The 17115-nt window shown below is 42.3% G+C and overlaps 1 long non-coding RNA gene across 1 annotated transcript; it reads left to right on the top strand.

The window, feature by feature from the left end:
• The first annotated feature begins 170 nt into the window (after positions 1-170).
• LOC308458552 lies at positions 171-16707 on the top strand. The gene is made up of 3 exons (XR_013977549.1): positions 171-223; positions 2393-2562; positions 16633-16707. It is a non-coding gene; the product is annotated as an uncharacterized lncRNA (long non-coding RNA).
• The last annotated feature ends 408 nt before the right edge of the window (positions 16708-17115 follow it).

Here is a 17115-nt window from a genome sequence, read left to right on the forward strand (position 1 = left end):
GCAATATGTCTGTAGCCAGCCCTTTGTGCAGAGGTCCGTCATTCATTCACCTCAGGAGTACAATGTGTCTCTGTGTTCTGTTGAATTGTAGCCTCAAAGGGGTCTTTGCAATAAACAGACATTTAGGAGTCTCCCCACAGCAGCCCATCCATCACAGGCCTAATCTTCACAAGCAGCAGAATGGATGAGGTGGTAGAGTGGACTGCACTACATTAGTCTACAGGTAAGATAACCCCCCCTTTTTTGCATATTTATTCCCTTTAAAGAACTCACTAAAAGTAAAAACACCTCCAACAGATAAAGGTGGCTATGTACTTGCCGACTGAGATAATACCTTCCAACATGACACGGCCCAAATCCAGGAAGCGATATTCCAGGTCCACACTCCCGCATGAGTCATGTGACTCGCATGAGATCGCATCCCCCCCCCCAAAAAAAATGCTTTCTGGGCACAGTGTCCAAAATAATGTGAGATTGTGGTGGCCATTTTGGCCACTGTCCACCTGCAAGGAAAAATGGGATGTCCCTTTTTTTTCTTGGCAGTTCATGGGTATGTGATATTGGTATTGTTGCTTTTAAAAAGAGAAACATTCACAAATATGAGCCGGAGCCTGTAATGTTCTCTGCCAAATGATGAGCAGGTCAGAGGATTTACCGTATTTTTTGCTCTATAAGACTCACTTTTTCCCTCCGAAAAAGTAAGGGGAAATGTGAGTGCGTCTTATGGAGCGAATACAGGCTGCGCAGCTATCCCAGAAGCCAGAACAGCAAGAGGGATTGCTGCTTTCACCGCGCAGCGATCCCTCTTGCTGTTCTGGCTTTTGAGATTCAGAATATTTTTTTTCTTGTTTTCCTCCTCCAAAAACTAGGTGCGTCTTGTGGTCTGGTGCGTCTTATGGAGTGAAAAATACAGTAAATAAGAAATAGAGCTATATATACAACAGGTCTTTTAGTTGCTTTTTCACTCTGCTTCTAGCCTTGCCTTCTGCTTGAGCCTAACATCCCAAACAAGATATGCATGGTGACCTTAAAGGTATAGTGACATTTATCCTTACAAGGCCTGCAGTCTGAAGTGAAAGATCCCATCATTTGCCACCTCAGAAGCACCTTATTGTGCTGCATGTGTAGACCAAGCCACATTGCTAGGCATATTGGTTGTAATAAATAGTGAAGAAGAGGCAGATTCTTAGGCTGCTACATGGGACGAGGGGGAAGGAAGTGCTTCCTCTTTGCACTGCCTCTTCTCAAGCTTCACTTCACTCCACTCAAGATATGTGGCAACTCACATATCTCTCCCACAAGGTGAGATATGGGAGCTCGAGACAAAGGCTAAATTTCCATTTTGTCCCTTACACATAAGCATCAAAAACAGAAGAGAAGCAGCATATAGCTTACTTTTCCTGCCACGTTGGAAGAACAGCACTTGAGCACTTGGCATATGCACTGCAAGAAGGTCGCAGAATCAGTCCCTGGCATCTCCAGTGAAAAACTCTAGATCATTTATGAACAAACCAAAAAGCCCAAAAGTGGGGGACTCTACTTTCTGAATCTCTCCATTGGGAAAATTGTTCATTCATTCATTATTATGATGATGTTGTTGTTGTTGTTTCCTCTTGCCAAAGGCAACTCAAAGCAACATACTAAACAACAACAAAGCAAAAGCCACATATTATAGATATATTAAAACAAAAACTCTTTGCTACCTGTTACAATGAGTGACCATAGCCCCTATACCCCAATACAGAGGGGCAAATATGTCAACTTTGCTTTTTCATTTTTTACTATCTGAAATCCATTTCTCTACATTTCCATTTTTTTTAAAAAAAAATAAGCCTTCATAAAAGTTCATCCTCATTGTGCTATTTTTTAAATAGTATGTTAATTTTGCCTAACATACACATTTTTGCCAAGCAGTGCTCCCTAATACAACACACATGTGTAATTCTTTTATCCTAGTATATGCATAAAAATATCCTATTTTTATCCTGGTATATGCATTTTTGTACACATTTCTTGGTTGGAAAACTGCAGTGCAAAATACAGGGATTTTTGCAAAGTTTGGGGAATTCGGGAATTTTCAAAGGATGGCTATGTTTCAGTTTGTATATTTCCACCAGAAAATATGATTTAGGTTTCTCCCCCAACCCAAGAAACCCACCCCCATCCTTCTGAGAGAAGGCAGGCAGGCTTACAGATCTGATCAGAAGCAGGTCCTTTTTTTTAAGAGGCAAGAGGAAAGCAGTTACTAATTATGAATTTATTAGGATCAGACAAATTTTAGAAGCTGAAGGGTGTTCCACATAAGGCAGTTATACATCAGGGGAAACAAAACCCATTCTGGCTTCAGATTGTTGGATTCTGTCCCTTTAAAGTTATATCTCATGTTTTCCAGACTATTTTTGGCTCCTGTATTTCCCTCCGACACCAGCCTTGTCACGTACAGCGGCTGGTGTGTTGATAATATGCTGACTTCATCTCAACGGCTCAGGAGACTGATTTCTCCCCCCCACCTCCTTTAGATGTGACCTTACCGAAGGATGAAGGACACGCTTAGCGCAAACGGTACCTCAACATGTGTCAGAAATGTATATTGTGCACTCAACAGCCATTATATCTGGACGCTACCGAATGACATCTTAAGGATATATTGCTCTAATATAGTGGCTGGCATGTCATGTGATTTACTCAAACAAATACCAAAGGCAGGCAGGTTACCAGCTGGACCATTTACACCATTTGCTGAAGCAACAAAATCCTGCTTGTAAGAAGAATTCCTTCAAGGTCTTTGTGTCACACTCTGACTAACACAGTGGATATAGATAAGGAACAAAGGCTTAGATCCTTAATCACCACAAGCAGAATTTCATGGAGAACCTGTGGTCTTCCATGGAACCTTGTAGTCCAAGTTGTTGGACTACAAACTCCCATCATCTCCAACTGCATGCTGGCTGTAGTCAACAACATCTGGTAGGCTACAGGTTAGCCACCCATCCCTGGATTGTGGGATAATCCCACTGCTGAAAGGGTGCTCTAATTTTACCTCTCGAACCTGGAGCTCACCCTTAACATAACATCAAAGATATGCCATGCAATAATAATAAGTGTGTTGGCAGCTGCATGATTAACATTTGGCAGGGATTGGAAAGCCCTAAGAAGCCCCTCAAAAAAAAATAAAAAAATGGCTTTTGAAGCTACAGGATTTGGTACATCCTGTTAAGCTGACAGCCTACTTATAAATATCTTCTAAAAGCTCATTATGAAGAGAATTTGGAGCGCAGATTATGCAATACTTTCAGGGTGAAACAGTTGCTCAGTTTGGGTGAACCTGGTTTGAAAATAGAGCAATCCTAAAGCCAGGCAAAGGGGGCACAAGGGTTGCTCCACTGGCAGAGAGGAAGATCTGCATTTATACAACTAGAGACCTCCAGGGTGGCCAAGGATCCCCAGAATCCGCACCCCTCCTCATACTTCCAACAGCCCCCCCCAATAGGCCCTATATACCACCAGCTCTTGAGTTGGTGTAGGCAGATACTTGCTTTGATCCACCTGAGCTCTTCTGATGTTTTCGTTGGGTAATTAATAATAATAATAATAATAATAATAATAATAAATTTTATTTATACCCAGCCCTCCCTGGCAGGAACTGGGCTCAGGGCAGCTAACATCATAAAACTAACACAGTATACAAAGACCATAAGAAACATAAAACAGGCAATCAATTAATTAAAATACACCTTAAAATTAGTTCAGAGCAAATTAAAATCTGGACAGATGGCAGTCCATGGGTAAAATTGAGAGTGGTTAATATTCTCCAGGGCCAACTGTTACCACTGGTCTTATGAAGGACCTGTGAGTGGGCTAGGAGGCCTCTTTAATGCTTGTTCTTATACGGAAAGAAAAGAATCAGACTGACCCCCACCAAAGGCCTGGGGGACCAGCTCCATCTTGCAGGCCCTGTGGAAAGATGTCAAATCCCGCAGGGCCCTGGTCTCTTGTGAGAGAGCGTTCCACCAGGCTGGGGCCACGGCTGAAAAGGCCCTGGCTCTGGTCAAGGCCAGTCTAATCTCCCTGGGGCCTGGGATCTTCAGGGTGTTATTTGCAGACCTTAAGGTCCTCCGTGGGGCATACTAGGAGAGGCCCTAGGCCGTATAGGGCTTTAAAGGTTAAAACCAGCACCTTAAACCTGATTCTGTACTCCACCAGGAGCCAGTGCAGCTGGTATAGCACTGGGTGAATGTGCTCCTGCAGCGAGGACCCTGTGAGGAGTCTCGCCGCGGCATTCTGCACCCGCTGGAGTTTCTGGGTCAGTTTCAAGGGCAGCCGCACGTAGAGTGAGTTACAATAATCAAGCCTGGCTTGCAAATTAGCCAAATATGTTACAGCAACTTTTCCCAAAATGGGAAATATTTTGGGTGTTTTGGACTGCAGCTCACACCGTTCCTATCCCAAACATCAGGAGAGCACCAGGTTGGGTAAGGTTGGGCCGTAGAAGAAGAATCTTCTGCAGCACTTGTCTGAAATTGCCCTAGCTAGTGTCATACCTGGCTCCTATTCTAGCTCTCACATGTGCATACATGCAAATCTGCCTGCACAATACCCTTTCTGAGCTAATCCAAAACAAACAAACAAAAAAGAATTATGTAAATTGAACTAACTCAAAGTAGCACAATGAGCCCTTCAAAACAAACCAGAAGAATGGATAGGAGGAAATGACTTCAGTTGCAGATAGGCTCGGCCAATAACATTATGCAATCTCTGCAAGGAAATATGTATTGTGCACCCAGTATTGCCTGTTCCAATGCAGGGATAATTCAAAGCAATCTTGATGCAGAATTGAGAGGGAATAAGAGGTACACTCAACTCCCATTTGACTCAAAAGGGACTAACTGCCTAGTTTAGCATTCCTATAAATGTACTTACTCTTTTATGCTTCTGGTTTTATATTCTAATCCACTTGAAGCCTTCAGGGTAGGGTGGAATAATAAGCAATTGAAGGTCGCTTATTTCCTCGGACCGTGTGAGCCTGATGGTCTTACCTAGATTGCACTCAACAACTTTCACATTACAGGAGAATTCAGAAGGAAAGTGCTAATGTTCATATCCTGCTTGGTCTTGTTTCATTGTACTCCTGAATGAGACTAAGGCTGCTTACATGTCTTACATTTAAAACACACAGCCCAGCAAGAATCCTGGCAACTGTGGTTTGTTAGAGGTACTGGAAATTGTAGCTCTGTGGGGGGTAAACTCCAGTTACCAGGTTCAGGGGAGGTGTTTTAAATGTATGGTGTGTATGTGGCCTAAGAGTCTTTCAACACAGGAATGTGAGGATGAATTTGAGGAGCATAAAAACATTAAAGGTAAAGGTAAAGGGACCCCTGACCATCAGGTCCAGTAGTGGCCGACTCTGGGGTTGCGGTGCTCATCTCGCTTTATTGGCCGAGGGAGCCGGCGTACAGCTTCCGGGTCATGTGGTCAGCATGACTAAGCTGCTTCTGGCGAACCAGAGCAGCACATGGAAACGCTGTTTACCTTCCCGCCGGAGCGGTACCTATTTATCTACTTGCACTTTGACGTGCTTTTGAACTGCCAGGTTGGCAGGAGCAGGGACCAAGCTCACCCTGTTGTGGGGATTCGAACCGCCGACCTTCTGATCGGCAAGTCCTAGGCTCTGTGGTTTAACCCACAGTGCCACCCACGTCCCTTATAAAAACATTAAAACCAACAATAAAATATTATTTAGATATATCTGAAGCAGGAAATGGGGAAGGAAGGCTCTTGGACCTTTGGACAGTATGGATGTCAGGGGTGTGCTAAAAGAAGGAAAGGAGATTGTGGAAAAGCAGAATGTATTCTTTGCAAAACCCTGTATCCAAACTAACTTTCTCAGGGAGTCTGAGGAACTGTGGCAAATAGTGGTGACAAGTGACAACATTCCAGCCCACATTGACAAATTAGAAATGAACAAATCACTGGGCCCATATTGGCAATTTGCACAACGCTGGGCCCAATTGGTGTTCACCTGAGATACCTGAAAGTGCTCACATGTGAAGCTGCTGATCTTTTCAATACAATATTCAGTTTGTCTCTAAGTTAGAACCTGAAAGCTGCCATTACCACACACACACCCTTTTTAAAGGATCCTAGGAAAATTAATGGAATTACAGACATGCTAGGTTAACATCTCTTCCAAGAAAGCCCTAGGCTTTCAAAGAACAGTTATAATAGCTGTACATCTTAACCTATCAATACAATCAGGTGGCACTTAGTGCGAACGATCCCACAGCAAACATAAGGCTAATCAGAAAGCTATTCAGCTTTGTATGTGAACCGTTTTGACGAAGATGTGTATTGTGTTAGGAACCTTAACACTGACATACCACAGGAATGCCACCATTTCATGCTATAAGCCCCCTGTTGTCACATATCTAAAAGTAGCATCTTTGAATCAAATGGGTCTACTCTGAAGTAAATCAGACCAAGATAATATCTACCTTTTTTAAACACTGGTTGAACTCTCAGTCATGAAAAGAGATGCATATTTAATTGTCCTCAAGCTTGTATTAGGAAGTGGCATGTGTACACAAAAGATTAATGGCTGTCATATGGAATTCCAGCAGTCACAAATGGGATCCTTGATCTCTCTCTCTCTCAGAGTTGGTTAAAAATGAGTGCCCAGTGAGCTGCATATAAACAGGCAACGCCAGAAGAGTAAATAAGTTGTGGTTTGATGGAATGTCATCATTCACCAGTGCTTGTTTCCTGCCAAAGTCCCATCCATTCACGGAAATGCTTTCTGTATAGGAAGAGCAACTCCAGCTATTCAAACATCAGTCCTCCCATGATCACCTTGACTCTCACTCGCTGGAGTCAAATGCAATTGGCAACTTAGAAAGTAAATATGGATGGGCTGATCCCACAGACTGAAATAGAAAAGCACGTGCGAAGTTCACGTGGAGGAACACTTAAGACCTGCAAAACCCCCCACAACATTCCTGTATAGCCTGCTCTGATCTCCCACTTACCTGTATGGCAGAAGTGGAGAATCCCAGATACTGAATGGGTGTGCTTTAATTGATTCCTAAAATTCAAACCCAAATCAGAATCAATATTAGTAATAACAATTTATTAATATCATTCTCTATACAATTGCCTTAAGGTGATGCACAATAAGAAAAACAACAAAACCAGAAGATGCATTTAAAACAAAACTAAAGCCAGACACTCAAGGCACAGACCCATTGGCCCAGCATTTATGGATCTTCAAATTGTTTCTGGAAAGTGCAAAAGGCAGGCAACTGTCATCTCTCAACAGAACAGAGGCTAAAAGCTTCTGAGATCTTTGGAACTTGCAGGAGAACTCTCCCACAGATCTCAGATATAAGGTGGTCTCTCAGTTAACCTGGTCCTGAGTTGTATACAACCTTCTATGACAACATCAACATCTTGAACTTGGCTTGGTAGCAGACTGTCAGGCAGTGCAAATCTCACAAGCAGGGTGGTGTATATTGATGGTAGCTTGCTCACACAAGTAATCTAGCCACTTCATTTTCCACCAGCTGCAGCTTCCAGACCAACTGCAAGTATGGCCCCACATGGAGTGCACAGCAGTAATCCAGCGGTGAGGTTATCAATGTAGTCAAGCTATCACAGTCCAAGAATAGCTGTAGCTGTCTTACCAGTTTAGGACTCACCCATTCTTTTGTGATTGTATTTTTAGTTGTTAAGTCTGTTCTAAATTGTATTTTACATTGTTGCAATCCACCCTGGGACCTTAGGCTTGCATCTTTCGCCTACCTACATATAAAAACATTATGCCAACCAAATCCAGATAAAACAGACACATTGGTGGCAGAATCTGCTTTCCTTGTCCCCGTGGCCCTGTGATGTCTCCCATGTGGCTTTATGTTATTTATACTCTTAATTAAATAAATTTCTCCAAGGAGGTTCTGATTACGGTGATAAAGCAATGGTTGTCTTGCATGAAATAAGCCCAGGGTGATTAATTGGGAGGGGGCAGTTCTCTGACTCATTGTACACATTGGTAGATTTGCTTTTAGCAAATAATTTGGTGGCAAACTTAACAAGGCTTTAAAAAAAATCAGCCTATACAAACTGATTATATCTGCACTTTAGCTTCCAGATCTGTCGTATCGGAGGTCTCCATTGAATAGGCTTGCTCCTTTCCTGAGTGTTGATGGTACAATTTTCCCCCACAGGAAGGGTAGTATAAAAGATAAAAGCTTTATCTCTTTAATTTTACACAAGTTCCATTAGAGGTGCTGTGATTGCTGGCAATGTGAACCGAGAGGTCAATACCACAGATAAATATAAGGTGGCCAGGGGAATATAAATACTGCTTCATGCCTGAGGGTCAAATGCAGCAGAGCCATGAGCAAGAACCTTTGATGGGTTCAATCCCATTGGACATGGTGGGGCTTTCTTCCAAGTAAACATGCAGATGTTCATGAGATATATGTCCTTCAAACAAGGTGTCATAATTTATGATGTTGGTTTTTTTGGCAGACACGAGATATTTTCTGAACTCTTCCTAAACCCTTTAAGGTGAAAGGCAAGATGGAAGCAGACTATCTTCTAAATACATGTGGTTTTTCAGAGGCCAAAAGAGGAACAGAATATGCAGCACCGTAGTGTCAGAAAATAAAAGAAAGGGAGTTTGTGAAAATGCAAACAACTGCAGCAGGAGTTCCTGTTCTTTGCAGAACCTTACGAAAAGAAGAGAACAAAGTTGGCAATAAAATATGTGCAGAGGGAAAATAGTGGAAGATACTGCAGTTACTGTTATCGCTGAAGCTGGAAAATGCACTACGTCAGGAGTTTGGGTATCAAATGGCAGGTCAGAATTCAAACAAATATATGCCCTCTCAAGCCCACATTCCCAGCATGTTCGCACTCCTGTCTTAGTGATGTCTACGCTTGGTCATGTCCACAGAATGGAAGATGGCAGAATCCCCTAGGATATGCTCTATGGGGAACTGGTTTCCAGAACAAGACCAACTCTGCATTACAAAGATGTCTGCAGCAAAACATTTCTCTTCTGCATCAGTCTCTACAGCCACAGCTGGTGCTGCAACCTTCCAACAGCTTGACCTCATGCCCAAAGGTGCACTCCTCCATTGTTTCCCGAGACAGAAGGATGCCAGCATGGAACAAACGTCACAAGTGACATAATCAGGATCGCCAGCTCCTAATCCTGGACACTTAAATAGCTCCATTATGTAGAAATGGTTTCTCATCCTATAGCTGTGTAGCTGAAACAGAGTAATGGGAGATGCCATTCCTGCATAAATGGTTCCGTATCCCGGAAAAAGGCACAATCTCCATACCTACTTGCCTCCTCTAAATCCCAGAATTTCACAGATCATACTGGCGTACTGGTTGAAAAGAGCTGCTCTCAGACAATGTGAGAACCATATGATGTCAGAAGCAGTTTCAGATCAGTGTGCCAAGGCACTTTCTGTGCCTCAGCAGGTTCTAGGTAGCCAGGCACACCACAAAAATGCAGCTAATTAGTGGGCGCTGCCTGAAGTCTGGTCCTTGGAGATTATTCACCTGGCTGCCAAGTCAAGAAGGAATGCACTCCAATTATTTATATACTGAGTTACAAGTGGCAGTTATGAAGGACAATTTCACCAGGTAAGGAGTTACGAGAAATACAGTACATCTCTAACATTGCGAAAGAAATGCAAGCAACGACTGATTTCCAGGGAACAGTCATGCCCAAAATATTGTATGCCAATGGGGTGATTGGTCGCCTTGGTCCCTCTACATACATAATAGCTAAAAAAAATAATATTTTCACTTGTTAAAACATTGTGTTTGGATCTGTCAATATAGCCAGCCTGGCAAGGATTGAATATTGAACCCAGCAATTTATAGCCATTTTGTTCCTTGTTTACTTATGTATATTTCACCACATTGACCCTCAGAAACATTGTGTCAACACTGCTACTATTGTGGTATTATGCCAGCTGGCCTTTTTATTTATAACTCATCATTTCCAGGGTTTAATGCAAGGGTGGCTAAAGTTATTTTGGCCCAATAGCCACCTTCATCCCTTGGTCATCCATGCCAGCAGTGGGTGTGGCTACCCCATACTCTCTCATGCACTCTCTCTCTCATGCTCTCTCTCTCTCTCTCTCTCTCTCTCTCTCTCTCTCTCTCTCACACACACACACACACACAGGCCTCCCAAGCAGATCAGCTGAGAAGCGGAGTTTATTATTTGCTCTCCGCTTGTCAAATGCTTAATCAGATGACCAGAGAGGGCATCCCAGTAAGGGCACTATTTATGTTTTCTTCTCTCTTTTGCCATCACAACAAAACTGAGTGAAGTCTTGGGTAAGGAGAAGCATTTTCTGGGAGGGAGGCAGCTCAGCCCTCCAAACTGGCCCCCACAATCTACTATGAACAATAACCTGTCCTGATCTTGATAAGAGATATGTCATAAGGTGACACCATGGAAAGTTCTCAGTGAGCAGCCTCTTCCAACAATGCCTAGACTTGACTGAAACCTTTGACACATCCAGGGCCAGACTATCCCTCCCATGCCCTGCCTCTTCCTTGATGAGAGGGAAACCTTACAGCGATAGGCCTCTAGCTTGGAATCCAGCGTACTTACTCTCCTCTGATTATTCCCTCCAGGTTTGTTACCTGTGTTGATAGGCCATCATGGGGATGGGGTTCCCTGGCATGGAGCCACGTGGTTCCACAGGGGTTGCAGGCTCTCGTAGTACAGTCACTGAAGGTTTAGATTCAGGGGTCCCTGACTAAAGGCCTCCCAATCTGATGGACTTGGACCTGGTCATGATGCTGGGGTTGGTTTGGTTTCCAGGACCTATCTCTCTGTGGTGCTAGATCAGCAGGTCTGGCCAGCCCTTCCTCATTCGAGACAGAGGTAGAATCTGTTGTTATTGTTTAGTCGTTTAGTCATGTCCGACTCTTCGTGACCCCATGGACCAGAGCACGCCAGGCACTTCTGTCTTCCACTGCCTCCTGCAGTTTGGTTAAACTCATGCTGGTAGCTTCGAGAACACTATCCTTTTTTTTTTTTTTAAATGATGTTTATTGAGAATTTTAAAATTACGAAGAAAACAAAGAGAAAAAGAAGGAAAAAACAAGAAAGAAACAAATAGCAATTAAACAATACAAATCGATAAAAGTCAAAATCAAAAAGCAAAAACAAAACACATAGCACATCAAAATCAGAAAGCAAAAATAAACCACAAAGATTTAAAAACAGATCCAATATTCCCAAATCCTTAACTGTCATTACCTTATTTCATCGACCTCCTCACACCTCCCTTTTTTGTATTCTAGTTGTTGATTGTCACAGCAAATCCTTTCCATTTTTCATAATATTCTGTCATTAAATTACCTTAATCTATTTTAACCTTATCTTACCATAAAAAACCCTAAAACTTAAAACTTAAATCTTATTTATACCAATTTCTCATAACCATAACATATTCTTACATAGTTCTTTTTAACATTTCTGCTAAAGCCAAATAATTTCGTTCCAACATTTTTCTAATACTCATTAATTTTAGAAAACATTCCTAAGTAGAATTTTTAAAACTTTCTTCCAATCTTCATCCAACCTCTCTTCCTCCTGGTCTCGGGTTTTGTCAGTCCTTTCTATCCCATCCATCTAGTTCATTAACCTGGTAACCTTATGTCCAAGGCCCTTAAGTCTCTTCCATGTCCCTTCCGCAGATCTTCTTCATATTTATACCTGTACTTTACTTTGTCTTCTGCTCCTTTCACTCGTGGAGACTCCAGCTTGACAATATTTTTGACCCTTCTCGACAGATCAGCCCTTTCCATAGTCCACACTGAACTCCATGTGGTATTTAAAAGCATGTTTCAAGGTCCCTCCAAAGTTGAGGACCCCCACAACTCCAAACTCCTCCCTGCCCAATGCCAGACTTGAAAAGTCAAAACATCCCTGCATAGGGGGGTCTATCCAGCCCCCCATCTCCAAGCCAAACAAGACTCTATCTCTCCAAATCTGGCTTTTTCCGGGTTCATTCGTCAGATCCAACAACTCATGTTCCTGCTGGGCCACAGTTCCCTCCATCTCTGCCTCCCGGGGTCCAGCCACAACCTCCTCCCTCATCTGATCTGTCAGAGCACACTCCTGAATTGATTCCTGAGTGGGTTCTATATAGATACCCACTACCTGTCCAAAATTTCTGATCGCAACAGTCATCAAATCCGTCTTCTCATGTAACTGTTCCAATAAAGCACTTGTCTTGCAGAAAGCACGCACCAGAGCCTCCGAGTACATTGTTGTGCAAGGTCAAAGTCTGATCCTACGATCTTAATCTATTGCAGCTGCAAAGCTCCCCAATTCAGATTTAATAACAGTTTCACAAGCTCCCTCTAGGGAAAGAACTTCTATTTGTATCCATCTTTCTCTCTTTTTTTTTAAAGCAGATCTAACAACAAAGTTTCCTTTTTCAGATATTTTGTCAATATTTTGTTCCTTTTAACTGCGAAGGAGAACAATGGAATCACTATGTTTCTCTTCTTTTAACTGTCTGTCAAAAACGTTTGTCTATAGTCAATGAACTCCGAAAACGTCTGTCCTGACACCCCGCTCCCAGGTTCAAGACGGTGGAAAATTGCTTTTCTTTACACACTCTTCTGCAGGTTTAAACAGTCCAGAAAAAATCCCCCCTCTTCTCCTGCTTCCAAAGGGGGTTCAGTAATTTTAGATGATGAAAGTTGATCCTTTACAAATGGTTTTCTAAACTCTAGCTTGCCCTGTCTTTGCTTTAATCTTTCTACAAAAAGCGGAAGGCTGACTTCCTGTTTAGACCTTCCCGCTTCAGTGCCAAATTAAAAGGAATTTCTTAGTCCAATTTTCCGTTCTACTCACGGGTCGTTGTTTAGAGTCCAATTGTCCAAATTTAACCTACTCACGGGTAGTTGTTTTTGTAGCCAGATTGTCACAGGAAAAAGGTAGCGCTCTCCGGTAACGGCTGTGCGGCTTCGCTCCACGGAAGAAGCAGTTGACTCTCAGCACCGCGCCGCTTGCTCCGCTTCGCTCCGGAGCCCGTAATTGGGTTCCTTTACAAATTGGGGGGGCGCGAAAGGTGCCCGCCGAGTCCCACGGTCACAGGCTTCACCCGCCTGTGATTTTTTAAAGGGTCCCTGCTTCGCCGTAGCGGAACAGACCCGATTTCCGTAGAGCCAGTCCCTCCGGATCAGAGGGAGTCCGCCATTACCGATGGCGCCACCCCGGAAGTCTCCGCTTCGAGACCACTATCCAACCATCTCGTCCTCTGTCGTCCCCTTCTCCTTGTGCCCTCCATCTTTCCCAACATCAGGGTCTTTTCCAGGGAGTCTTCTCTTCTCATCAGGTGGCCAAAGTATTGGAGTCTCAGCTTCACGATTTGTCCTTCCAGTAAGCACTCAGGGCTGATTTCCTTAAGAATGGATAGGTTTGATCTTTCAGTCCATGGGACTCTCAAGAGTCTCATCCAGCACCATAATTCAAAGGAGACTCTTGACACATATAAAAATGTTGTGAAAATGTTTTGTAAAAATGTATTGAATTTTCCACAGCTCACTAGTTCACCTTCTGGTGAGTGATATTCATTTTTATAGGTAGCCATCACCACCCAGCTTAGCTTCTAGCATTGTCCTTATATGATTAAAAAGCAATGACCCATTATCACTGATCACATGAAATCTTAGGACAGACATTTCACTCTGGTGGTACCTGCAGTACCCTGTGGCATGCCGTAGTTACCTGTGCGTGAATAGCTTGCTGTTTCTTCCAAAGATGGCTGACATCTACCTTGTGCTCAAGCAAATGTCAAACTGAGAATCAGCTAACTTGGCCAGTAACCACGCAGAGAGTTATCTTTTGGAGCCTCATTTATTTTTATTACTCAGCGTGCAATTAAATATTGTTGGAATTGAAACAAATTCACTGTCCTCAGTTTTCTTGGTTATGTCCTGGATATTCTCAGAAAGCATTTGCAGACAGGTTTGGCCCCAGGCTTCTATTAAATACTGCATCATTAAAGAGCATGTATAATGGAGAATCAGGAAATTGCAGAAGAGGGAATGATGTAGGGTGTTCTGGCTGAGGAGCTAATGTAAGAAAACATTAATGCTTTTGAAAAGAATGGCCACTTTAGGGCATCTTATGAAAGGTCAGATGATATAAAGGGAATTCTAATTTTTGAAAGGCTCATCAAGATTTTAAACATTTCGCAAAGCATCAAAAGCCATAACAATCAATTACTTCAAGGGACAAACTCTTCAGTTCAAGGGTGGCCAATATGGCGCCCTACAGGTTTTATGGGCTACAACTCCCATCTGCCCCAGCCAACATAGCCAAAGGTCAGGAATGACTGGACAGGCTATTCCTGCATTAGTTAATATTTGTGAATTTACGAAGATTGTCCTTGGAGGAAGTTTTGTACTGTGACTCAAGATTTAGGAGCTTCTTTTCTACATAATGTGTGAACTTCTGAGAACAGTTCCTTTGTGCCAGCACTAGAAAGTTGCAGGATTTTTAAATTGTACCTGTTCAAACATATATCTGCCTATGAGCTTCTAAATGAATTGCTAAGGTTTTGCATGGAATTCAGCTCTGGGTGAAGACTTCTTGTCTAACTTCACTTTTTTAGGTTATAGGATGATCTTCAGTGCATTTAAAATTAATCCATTTTATTGCACACTCTATTCAATTTTTTACACATGACTTGGCTGGGGCACTGCATTCAAAATCTGGAGAAGGGTGGATTTCAGAGGATGGCTGGGTTTGGTCCTAAGACAGCTTGCAAACAGTTCTAAAATTGTTTATCTTTCCTAGCATGTGGAACTAAAGCAATTAACACAATTATAAATATACAGGCTGCAAAATAGCAGCATCCAAAAAGAAACAAACCACTGAAAGAAAGATGAACATCATATTTTTAAAAATCTAGCAGCAGCATAATATTGGTCTGAACTTGTCCCAGGAGTCCTTATGCACAGTCATGTTTCCATACAGGCAAACGTAGTGATTCAACCAGTCCAATGATTCACCAAGGCCAACCTTCCCTCGAAAGGTATTGCAATGTCATGGCGCCATGACCGAAAGAACACCTCTAAGAAGCAGTGTGCATCACCTCAAGTCGTTCAAATGCAGAAATAGGACAAGTTCCAGGTATCAGCTTAAGATTTATTAGGAAATTGGAGCAAAGTGTAATACTTGGCTCAGGGAGTAAAAGTGGGGAAAACATTTCTAGATCAAACGGGTACTTTCCTCCTATCTTACTAGGGAAAACTTTCATATTTCCGATTGTCTATTACCAATTCAAGACAGTCAAACCAGGGGGTACAAGTCTCTTCCCCCTTCTATTTAAACTAAATTTCCCAATTAAGAGTGTTCAGTGTCTATTTCAGCATTGTTCCCATGTGGCATTCTGTCCCAGGATTTTAGATAAAAAGGGGGGGAAAGGGAGAGAACCCTTGATGGTAAAACTGTAAATTCTAAAAAATTGTCCACTTCTCAGAAGTTGAGCTGTGAAAGGAGGGAGGGAATATTCAACCCAGCTTTAGTCTCGGGGATATGATATTTCCAAGCATTGGCAGTATGCAGGTGTTTTTTGTGTGAAGAGAGCTGGTGAGGTAAAAAAAAAGAAAAAAAGAAAAAGCAAGTGAAGTCATATTCTTAGCCCAACCTCCAAAACCACATGGCTTTGCCTCTTCTCGTGAGTAACGCATGCACAGGGCTCTTGTTTTCCCACATTTAACTATTTACTTTTTCCTGCTTGGTAACAAACAATTGCAACCATGACAATTAGTGCTATGGGGCACCAACTGTGTGGAAGTAATTATGCTTATTGTGTAATGAGGGTTTTGGGGTTTTGGGTGGGGGGAAGGAATTCAAATGGCAGTAGGGCTGAAAATATAATATATAATGGGCCACATCATTTGATAGTTTTCACTGACAGTTATTCTGCCAAGACCATTTTGTCTTAACATGAAACCTCAGGCATGTCTTTGGTCAACTGTCCCAGGTGATAACCACAACCAAGTTTAAACAGACAACCACAAAAATTGTTCAGGACAAAATCCCATCCTTGTTAGAAAGGAAAAAAAGATACTTTCTGTGGATAACATTCTTGAGCTGCCCAGACAAAATCCGCATTGCTGAGAGCTCAGCTGTGGTCTTCCTGTTCTATTGTGGCCACGTAAAGGTGTACCTGGCTTCTTTAAGTCAACAAGCTCTTCTCATGTATCCAAGCCACAAATATTTCCGATATAATTCTGCTAAAGACGTTGCCTAGGGTGTGGCGAGTTACAGAGGAGGAGTACAAAAGAAAACATTTGTCAAGGAAGAACTCCAGGTATGCTTCTAGTTAAAAATAAACAGAGAGCGAGATTAAAACATGAGGAGTATTGATGCCAGATAATATGCTGGGATGCCTCTTAGTTTGAACCCAGACACCTTTTACTTCTGCAGTCCTTTTGATGTCATTTGGGTGATTTTGAAGATGGGGGCGGGGCTGCTGTTGTTTTGCTTTTTGACACCATTTTTACCAGCAGCCTTGCTGGAAGTTTTCATTCATTCAATATATTTATTTAAATCCTGTTTCTCTTTTCCAGATGACACAGAGGATCATTCGGCTACACTTCTACTACATCGTTCATGCCAATAGAAAATCTGATGCTGGCAGCCAGGTCTGTTAAGAGCAAAAACTAAATGTAAAAAAAAGGGGGGAAAGTAAAAAGACCCATGAGTGACAGTTTATGCTTTGCTCACAAAAGCATGGTAATGAACTATAATCTTTGAAATTACTTCCTGGAGGAAATATCCCAGAGTCGTCTTTGTTTGAAACTAAATATACTGCAATGTCAGATACAATAACTGGAAAGTGAAATCTGATGCATTATTGACTGGTGTGTTTGGTATTTGTATTATCTCATTTGCCACAGTGTTCAGATTAGCATCTTCATAAATTTACAGCCCAATGATGTTCTCATTTCCCTGGGACTAAGCCCCACTGAACACAGAAAGAATTATTGCCAAGAAAATATGCATAGGATTTGACTGTTTCTTTCATTAAAATGGTGCCAATAACATATTTA

Source organism: Podarcis pityusensis (assembly GCF_964106645.2).
Source record: "Podarcis pityusensis genome assembly, chromosome: 11".
Classification (NCBI taxonomy): Eukaryota; Metazoa; Chordata; class Lepidosauria; order Squamata; family Lacertidae; genus Podarcis; species Podarcis pityusensis.